Source organism: Lissotriton helveticus, chromosome 8 (genome assembly GCF_964261635.1).
Source record: "Lissotriton helveticus chromosome 8, aLisHel1.1, whole genome shotgun sequence".
Taxonomy (NCBI): Eukaryota; Metazoa; Chordata; class Amphibia; order Caudata; family Salamandridae; genus Lissotriton; species Lissotriton helveticus.
Window position 1 is genome coordinate 17,469,383 of NC_136069.1, and position 10,089 is coordinate 17,479,471.

The 10,089-nt window shown below is 43.5% G+C and overlaps 1 long non-coding RNA gene across 1 annotated transcript; it reads right to left on the reverse strand.

The window, feature by feature from the left end:
* Positions 1-3,328: 3,328 nt before the first annotated feature.
* Positions 3,329-8,500, reverse strand: LOC144771442 (uncharacterized). The gene is made up of 2 exons (XR_013599281.1): positions 8,433-8,500; positions 3,329-3,971 (listed from the first exon to the last, which is right to left on the reverse strand). It is a non-coding gene; the product is annotated as an uncharacterized LOC144771442 (long non-coding RNA).
* Between the last annotated feature and the right edge of the window lie 1,589 nt (positions 8,501-10,089).

Consider the following 10,089-nt stretch of genomic DNA (forward strand, 5'->3'; position numbering starts at 1 on the left):
GGTGAAATGCAAGTAGTGATAGGTATCTGGGTCCGTGGGATACAGTCTCACGCGGTTTGTGTGTGGAGTGTCTTAGGTGAGCAGCAAGTAAGCCGTAAATATGAGTAAAACCTGAAGTGTATCATCGGCAAACGAAGTCCAAAATGAGCTTCTAGACTGCTAGTCAACTTCAGCAGGTGCAGGGGAAGCCATTTTAGATGTGTGGTGATAGGTACAGTGAAGAAGGAGTCCTTATGATTTGTGGACTACAGGGTAAACGGGCAATTAGGTACATGTACTTTTATTACTTTTAACTGGTCTGATCAGTTATAATCTGCTTCCTTACTGAAAAGCAGGGTGAAGGCTTTGGAGTAGAAACATAGAAAAAAAGTACATATGGCAGCCATATTGAATGAGTATCGATATTGAATAGGGAATACTGACTCTGTTTGCGGTAATCTAGTTTAGATGTGAAAACTTTGTTTGGAATGTCCAATACATTTGTCTCAGGCATAGTCAGTCCCTAGCAATGGTTCAGTTCAGAAGGGATCAACATCCCAGGTAGAAGAAATCAAAAATAACTTTAATTAATTGTCATGTAAATCAGAACACTTTTACTGAGGGGCAGTTGCTGAAAATAGAGTATGGTCATGTGTGCTATATAAAATGGTCACATTCGACGTTGTCTACAGAGGTTGCATAATGATTCATTAGTGTCTTGAGGTTTGATGAAACCGTGTTCAATCTCTTAATATTAATCAACATCCTGTCTTGATTCTAATAGTATACTACATAAACATATTTAAGGTCATGGATAACAACATATCAGACAGATAGCAATGGTACTTCACATTCCCAAGATATTAGTTTCATTGTAATTTGAGCCATTACAAAAATATTTAATTGCATAAACATTGTTTACTAATTGGAAATGTGTTCAACCACAGGGTGAAATACCCAGAACGAATTGATAATTCGATTGACATATCTATTTCAAGGAAATTATAACCAAGTAGTGTCCAGTGTGTTTATTATTGAACTGGAGAAAATGATCTGTTAATTGTTGAAGTTTGGAAGAAGATTAAGGGGAGTCTTATGATGTCAGTTCCCAGATTATTTGAGCCAAAGGTGTAATTCTGCATCTTTGTTGAGTCCATTCCGAACAGTGTCCAGTCGTAATACGTGTTTGCTCGCTTTCCGTTTCATCCTTAGTTTGTGTTTTCCACTGCTCGAATGTTGCAGGATGTCTTCCAGGCAAAGGAATGTGAATTGGCGATCGTGTTCATGATACTTGGTATAGTTTTCCATAAGACGTAGACCAGAATTGGTTTTGTGTATGATCCTGCATTCTCACTTTTAGTGGTCGAATAGTGCTTCCCACATATATTGTAAGACAGGGGCAAAGTATGATGTAAATCACGTATGTGCTGTTGCAGTTGATTCACTGGTTTTAATAGGTAATCTTATTATTTGGTATAAAAACATGGAGTTTGTTTAGGACAAATTTGCACATTGAACAATCGTGGCAGACGTAGTAGCACACATGTTTTGTTAAGAAAGGGGTATTTTGTTTGCATTTGTCCGTAAATTCGGAGGTGCAGAGTATTTGTTGTAAGTTCTTAGCTCTGTGATTGGGCTCTGCCTGTAAAATGGAGTTTGCAGCTGTAGCTTTGCGGAAAAAGATGGTTTGTAGTTTGGTATTTTCCACAAATATAGTGATATCCAGAAAGTTAATCTTGGTTTTAGAAACATCTGAAGTGGTTTTAATATTCCATTTGTTATTTTTAATAAGGTATGTTTTGATTTTGTCCTGATGTCCTTGCCAGATACAGAGCATATCGTCGATATTCCGACCCCAGTATGCGATGTGTAGTCTTGGTCATCCCACATTCAGATTTTTTCCACTTCTCCCATGAAAATGCAGGCGTACTGTGGGGCGAATTCTGCCCCCATCGCTGTTCCTTGTACCTGTAGATAGAATTCCTTGTTGAAAACACTTGTGTGTGAGACAAAAATGTAGCAGTTCGATAATCATGTTTATTGATTTGAGCTTCTGAACTGGTAGTGCTTTGTTTACACCCGTAATCCCATTCAAAGCTGATATACCCCGGCACTCACAGCATTTAATACTTCATTATTGGAATAGTTTAATCAAATCTGAAACACTTTAAGATACTCTAAACACAGGAAACACAGGTATTTTGTTTTTAGGGCATGCACTAATTTATTATTCTCATAAATTTTCCTTAGTTAGGTTCAATGTTCACTAGTGTAGAACAGAATATTCAAGGACTGAACACTTCATCGAAAAGTGATATTTCTAAAGTTTTTAAATGGTATATATGTTTACAATGATGTAATAATAGTCCGATTCTTCATGAAGAGAACACGCAACAGCCAGCTAACACGTGTTTTGTCACATCTGTTAGGAATTAGGCGTACTTACCTTCTCCCCGTCCTCCTTCTGTGGACATGTATGGACAGGTCAGCTGGGATAGCACATTCAATCGGCGGAGTATAAAAGAAGCCGACAGCCTCGAAGGAATTCGCCTTTGGATTAGTTTTCTCCTGCTGCCTGGTATTGTTGTGACTCGCGTCCAGGATTACTGCCTGCAGGCTTGCGGTCATTCGTTTTTTGCTGGAAATCGACCTTTGCTTTATCGTTTTCCTGGATTCCTTGACCTTCCCTCTTCCTTTTTGAGTTCGCGGTACGAGTCCTTCAGGTACGCCGCTGCGTGTCTGTTTCCTCGGCTGAGGATTACGTTGAAGCACTTCCTGGACATACGCAGCCCATCTACGTCGTTTTGGGATTTTTGGGTGCGTTTACTATTTCCCTTAGCTGCCCGGTAGTAATTTTAGTATACGTGGCCAAATGAACAGAGCCAGGTGACCAGTATTCGTGGATTTGGTCAAGATCGCTCCTCAAGGTCTTCATTTCTAATGTAAGTGGCTTTAGGGTCTTTCTCCAGTTTTTGCAGGTTCCCCTTCTGCACTTGCATCATCCTCAATGTCAGAGATGCGCTGCTCAGAAATATCCTACATTCGGCTTGGCTGCCAAAGTCCCTTTCGCTTTTAGCTAGGCCCGCAGATAAAGTATCTCTCTTAGTTCGATGTGCTGAAGGTTCTGCACCCGGGTTGGCAGGTGAAGCAATGCCTATGTTCAATATGTAAATATATACAAGCAGGAGGCTGTTTGCAATGAGCTCAGAAGCCTTGGAGCTGAGTTTGGCCCTGTGGTTTGTGAAGGAGTGTAGTGTGGTGGGTTAATAAAACAGCACAATACTAGGGACAAGGATTACACCACTGCACTCAGCCTGACCGCGCAGTACATGAGGACAGGAAGCAGTCACTCAGCTCAGATCTTTATTGCATTCTATTAAATCACCATAATTTTCAGAAGCTTCTGCAGAAAGCTAGTGCCTGGTAATCCCACAACCCTACACAGCGCTTTGACAGCGTGGCGTTGGATGGAACCGGCATCTTCTGAACGAGGGTTCTAAGCACTGCAGGCCGCTGTCCGCAGGCTGCATTGTGCGCATGCACTCAGGGGGATCGGGTAAGGGTTGATCACTCTCACGTCATGACGCGGGATGGTGTAGACATCTTCTCCGCTAGGGTTCTACGCACCGCAAGCAGCCATCCGCGGGCTGCATCATGCGCTTGCAGGTAGGTGGGATCTTCAGGCACCGGGTATAGGCACAGTCAAGCTGTAGGTTGCACTTACATTCGCAGCGCCTGCGGGCGAAGTCTGTGTAGATGATCTCCCCCAGGGGAACCAGTTCATTCTTAAATAGGTTACATCTTGCGTACCTGGACCCTTTGCAGGGACAGCCGACATGTTGTCTGCAGCACGTGTCATTCACCTTTTGGCACCTGAATGCCTCATTAGCACACTTCTCCGCTGAGCACTGATCTGAGCTGACCCCAGGGACCAGGACGGTGGCCAACCAGAGGCAACAAAGCCAGGGCACCACCAGCGCTCGAACCAGTTTCTGAAAAAGAGAAGACGAGGCGTTGTTAGCTGAGATGCGCTGCGAATGAAAAGCATTGAAAAGAATGAAAGCAGTCGCTCTTTCCTTTCCATGTAAATTTCTGCGAAAAGGCCCTCTCAACATTGGCACTTGAGATGGGCAACTCTAAGACAACCAGTACACAATTTGTTAACTCCAGCCACTGACACAGCTTTCCATGCCAATATTGGTTCACTTGAAGATTGCCATTCTCTCTCAGGGCAGGTTCTGCAACATTTGCGCTGATCTGGGCGCTTATGCCGTCAGAGTTATTGAAGCGGTCAAAAATGAAGCAGCACTTATGAAACTACGGAGGAAATCCCCTTTTACGGAAGGGATCTAGAACAGAATACCACAGTGAGGTTTCATTGACTTCAAATGCCATTGGTCGTGAAGGGACATTTCTATGCATCATTGCAAGCCATTGCTCATACATTGTAAAATAAAAGTTCCTGAATTGCTCTTCAACATGGCTTTGCTTACCAAGTGGCAAGCACTCTAACATGGAACATGTTGCAGTGCTAAAGTCACTAAAGGTGTCGTCCAGCCTACTCTCAAGGAGATGTTTCACATCTACACCAATTATGCTGAACACTTGGCAGGCATGGGTGTTTTCAGACTCTAGTTTTTAGGTCTCGCCTAGTGACGCAGCGCATGCGCTGTTCGCTTTGGCGAGGTCTATTGTTGTCAATTTAGCTTCCGAAGGGGAACAGGCGATGAGCACGAGTCCGGACAGGTGATGTGCACGTGTACGGCTTGCGGCGTTTCAGCACAACGCGCGCATGGCGCGCTTTCACTTTCTACACTTTATACAATGAAACACTTATGATGTAGCAACATGGAGGTACATTGTTTACAACGTTCTACAATTAATCTTTATTGTGAGATTCATTGAAACCTTTTCAAATGAAAACACATACAACTTGTATTACAAAGTTAAGAACTAACGGTTGCACTAAAATTATTTACAAGAAGCTTAGAAAATAGTTCTGCAGAGTGCCTCTGCATGTGGCAGACAATCACGGAAGCATGGGAACACTCAGCAATGTGCCTGCAGTGTGCACATAGGTTTCCTAAACTATAGGAGGCTGCCTCAAGCTGGCACTGACAGTGAACTGGACATGCGGCACAGATCAGGAGCCCGGTCAGGTCAGAGAACAGGTTCATTGGTGGGGACGCTCTGTTTTGTTTTTGTTGCACTGCACAGTCTCTTAAATGTTCATGACCGAGGGAAAAGCCAATATACATATCGATTGCTAATTCTTTTCAAGAGAGTCCCGCGTTAATACGAGCTTGCACCTTACACAGATATTTCGCGAACAAGGACTGGATCCTCGTGGGCAGCCCTTTCCGTACAAATTGAATGACAATCCCTGCCTCCTGCATTTGATTTTGATTCTGGACAAAAACAATACATACGACAATCTGGAGTCTACACATTGAGTTGGAAGCTAAGCAGTTTCTGCTCGCTGGTGTGTCTTTAGCGACGAGGTATCACAAATGACATCTCTTCAAGACTTCAGTATGAGAACTCTCTTTGTGTAATCTTTTGTGGTTAGACCTGTTTTCTTTCGCTCAAGGATTTTTCACGCATGCAGGCGTTAGAATAATACGTCCCTCGTTTTGTTTACTTTTTGCGTGTTCTCTATGTGTTTTAATGGCATTTCTTTTCAGATTCAGCGTAATATCTGATTACATTTGTTTTCGTAATCAGAACCACAAAAAACATGTTATCTATTAAAACATGTATAAATATACATTCTGGGTAAACCTACAAGGTGAACCCACACATACATTACTATTTCACTTCATTATTTTACCCGTTCAAAAGTCTTTTGGCAAACCTATTGTTTCCTTTCCATGCCATGTTTTAGTAAATAAAATAAAAAACGCCCCTGAATACACACATAATGATTCTATCTGTGACTCATAACCCCTCAACGGCAACTTTTGTGTACAAGAAGCCGTCTTCCTGGCACATCATCCTAAAACTAAGTGAAAGCCGGAAAAGCCTTTTGATGTCAAAGAGTAATGCTCATGCAAATAGCTCAGATCCTCTTGCAATTTCACATAAAGCGCAGGTTAGGAGAGTGGTTTGACATGCGTACATATGGGAATTTTACTTGATGTGATGGGAGAAACATTGTCGATTTGCTTGGTGCTGTCTGATGTTCTCTGCATATTGAGAAAACATTTGACCTTGCCTTTGTGGTGCGAGTAGGGCATAGTTGGGTCTGAGACAGAGTTGACTGTAAGGTGGGCTTTACGATGCCTTTTCTTTTGTTGTAGTATTCTCTGATGCCTGCCTTGTTGTTTTATCTTAGTTACCTAGAGGCTGTTGCCTCTAGATTGCACTGCAATAGATCTCACATTTGCGAGAGTTGGGGTATTGTCATTGTAAACGACAATGCCTTTAATTTATCTGTTTTAAAAACCAGCTCATAAATAAAAGGCATTGTCATTTACAATGTCAATAGCTGAAAACATCACAAATGCGAAACCTATTGCATTGCAAATGCTTGTTTTATTATGTCCACTACAGCAGTTATGTTTTCCTGTAAAAATCTAAGAATGCAGTAGAGGGCACTTTTTTCCACATCACTATCAATATGCGGCCAAAGATCCTCACATTTCTTGCCTTTGGCGTCATTACTCAGCAAATATTCTGTAAACGGTTGCCACATTGATAATATAGCATTCATAGCCCCTTGGGCTGGGAACCATCAGCTAAGGGACACAGTTGGGATGACTCTTTCTTTGATGCCGCAGAAAGCACGAAATTATAAATATTTGCGTTTTAGTTCCTGTGCATTAGAAACCAGTGCACCAGAATGGACTAAAAAGTCAGTAGAATTCCTCATTAACTCTGAAGATTGTAAAGATGCTTGCAGCATACCATCTAACAAGTGGCAAGAATCTTCTACAGGGGAGCACTTCGGCACAGTTATCAATTTTGACAGGTCAAAACACCACTTTTTATATGCGTAGCTGAATCACTGCAAATACAAACAATATCACTCCAATATTTGTTGATCTTGGAAAGAACCTTTTTTGCAGAGCATTCCAAGTGACACTGCGTTCCATGTTTTCCAAAAGTCTGGTGTCATGTTTTAACCAGTATCCCAGATGCCTGGTGATAGCGCTCTTTTCACATATACTGGTCACTATACCTTGCATTGAAAGTTTAAAGCCTGATGTGTTGGCAATTCGCCTACAATCAATACTGACTCACTAGAAACTGGGGGATGATGTATTGAGGGTTTTTACCCATTCTCTGTGGGTAAATGTGATGGTACGTATTAGGAAAGATTCTTATGAAGCCAGCCATTTTACCTATTAATGAAAGGATCAAACGCAGCCAAAATATCAAATATGATTTTGATATTTCTGATTCTCTACAATTTATAAAATAATGAAATAAGACCTAAAACATGCTTCTAAACCCTGCGTCTTTAAATCAAAGACCACAAAACTGAAAAAAACAAAAGGAAGAAGAAACAATATTTTAGTGGCATCCCTAAACAACTAAACTCAAGCAGAATAATGTTAGCCCAGACTTTCTTACTGCTAGCTTGTATAACAAAGCTACATTGTATTGGCCCCTTCAGGAAGAAAAAAAAGACTCTTTAACTCCCTTTTTCCTTTCTTTAGATGGCATTTAGTTTGCAGTTGTGCAGGTGTTTTTTCAGTGCTTATATGTTTTCACTGGAGAAGCTATTTCTCTTTCCGTGGAGTTTTCTCAGTTACTATAAGTTTAAACCTGAAACCAGACAGCCTAATCATACCTGTAACTGTTCACACTAGAGAGTAGCTATTCCACACTCATAGCACGTACACCCTGCAAACAGCACTGTGCCTCCATCTCGGACAGTGTCCCTAACACAGAGATTCACCTGTCTGCAGACTCACCCATCCTCCATATGTGATACCTGTAACAGTTCACACTGTAGTGAGTGCACCACACGCGCACACTCAGAGCACGCGCACCTTGGGAAGAGCATGGTGCGTACATACGAGACAGTATCCCTAACACTGAGATTCACCTGTCTGCACACTCACCCATCCTCCATATGTGATACCTGTAACAGTTCACACTGTAGTGAGTGCACCACACGTGCAAACTCAGAGCATGCACACCCTGCGAAGAGCACTGTGTGATATCCGGGACAGAGACCCTAACACTAGTGTTCACTTGTCTGCACACTCAGCCGCCCTCTATATGCGATACCTGTAACTGTTCACACTCGCCCTACAAACTTTTAATCTCATGCCCTGGGTAACAGGTGCTACCATGTGGAACTCAATGGTACACATTTCACCAGTTTTGGAATGATGACAGGCTGAGCCCATCCTGCCAAGAATTTAAATAATTCCCTGCAAGTTGAACACAGATCTCTGCAGCAGGTACAGTAACACAACGAGCTAGAGACAGGCTCTACTTACCCCCATGGTGAGTGTGTTTGCAGGTGGGGTGTCTGTGCTGCAATGTGTGCTCCTCGGCAGACTCCTCGGTGACTTGAGTATCTACCGCAGCCGCACACCAGGTTATATGCACAATCGATAGGCCACGCCCATCCTCCTTGCTTGTTAGTCATGACAGAAGTAGCAGAACCAGTTCTTTCCTGTCCTGGAAGCTGACCTGCAGCCGTGCCCTAGAAAGGACTTGTGATCAATGGGGCTTTGTCACACTCCTGGTCCCAAGGGGGTTGGGGGTCTGCCGATGCACAGTGGGGTCATTTCACCAGTCGCGAACACACAGGAATTTTGCAGATTCCTGCCTGTGTCTAAGTGCAGCCCCCCTGTTTCACGTGATCACCATCAAAGTGCAAGTGAACTCACCAATATATGACATCAGTTAATCCTTCCTGAAGATGCAGGGGGTGGCAATGGCGGAGGGGGTGCGTGTGTCTGTGTGTGTTGGGGGGGAGGTGCTAAAGAAGTTTGCAATTGGCTGAATGGCGAGTGGAGCCCCCCCACCCCGTCAGGATGGGGACGTGTGTAAAAGTGTGAAAAGGTCATAAATAATTCAGATCAGTGCACACACATCAACAAACCAACCTCAACACCAATTAAATCAACAAACAGAAATAAACAAAGAGAAAAAGGAAGACAGTGAGCTGTGTTGTGTGTTAAACAAGTGGGTGCGGTCTGACGTCATCAGCCCGGGGAGAAACCCACAGAAAATGTCAACTCACAGTCTGGGGAGTTACTACATCAGAGGAGCCAATGACAGGACAGCAAATGGAAAAACCATGGAATGCCACTAGCCCTGGGCAGCACCCCCCATCAGAAGCATTCACCAGCACTCACGATGCCCTCACCGTGCCTGGCGCCAGGCAGAGGAGGTTCAAGGGGCAGCTGCCCCATATGGTCGGTGTTGTTTCCCAAAGTTATGGCAGCTTTGGGATCGGCAAAAAAGTAGGCTTACCCTCAAACATTGCACTCAGTTTTGCTGGGTACAGCATTGCAAAACGCCCACCTTTACTACGCAGCAGTTCTTACCATCAGACAATTTGCTTCTGGCCTCCTGGGCAACAATGAAGGTGTCACGGACAAACAGTTGTTATGTTCTGTTCTGCTGTGTTACTGATATTTATAAAGTGCTCATACACCGAGCGGTTTCATGGACAAACACTTCCAAGATCCTCCAGTTTGCCCATCTGCATTGATTCAGCCAGGCCCAATATTCTAAAGTTGTTGCGGCGCGACCTGGCCTCCAGATCCTCATGGCCCTAGCTCCCCATGGCTGCAATTTCACAAAGTGTCCTCTCGTTTGCCAACAATCTAGTGGACTGTGCTGCTCCGTCATCTTCAACATCCAGGATCCGGCACTCAGCCACATCCATTCGCTCAGCAGTGTTTATCCGAAGGCTCCGATAACTTATCGATAGGGGAATGCACTGCATCCAGTTTTCTTCCAATGGCCACATGTTCAAATCACTCCGAGTTGTAGTGTTCCTTGTAAATAAATAAATAATCCACATTTGTAAAGCGCAAACAATCACCCGTAAGGGTCACTAGGCCCTGGGGGCCGTCGGGAAGATTAAGCAAGCTATTGCCCAGAGTCACATGGTGCTGGGCTAATCTGCCGCCGGCGCTG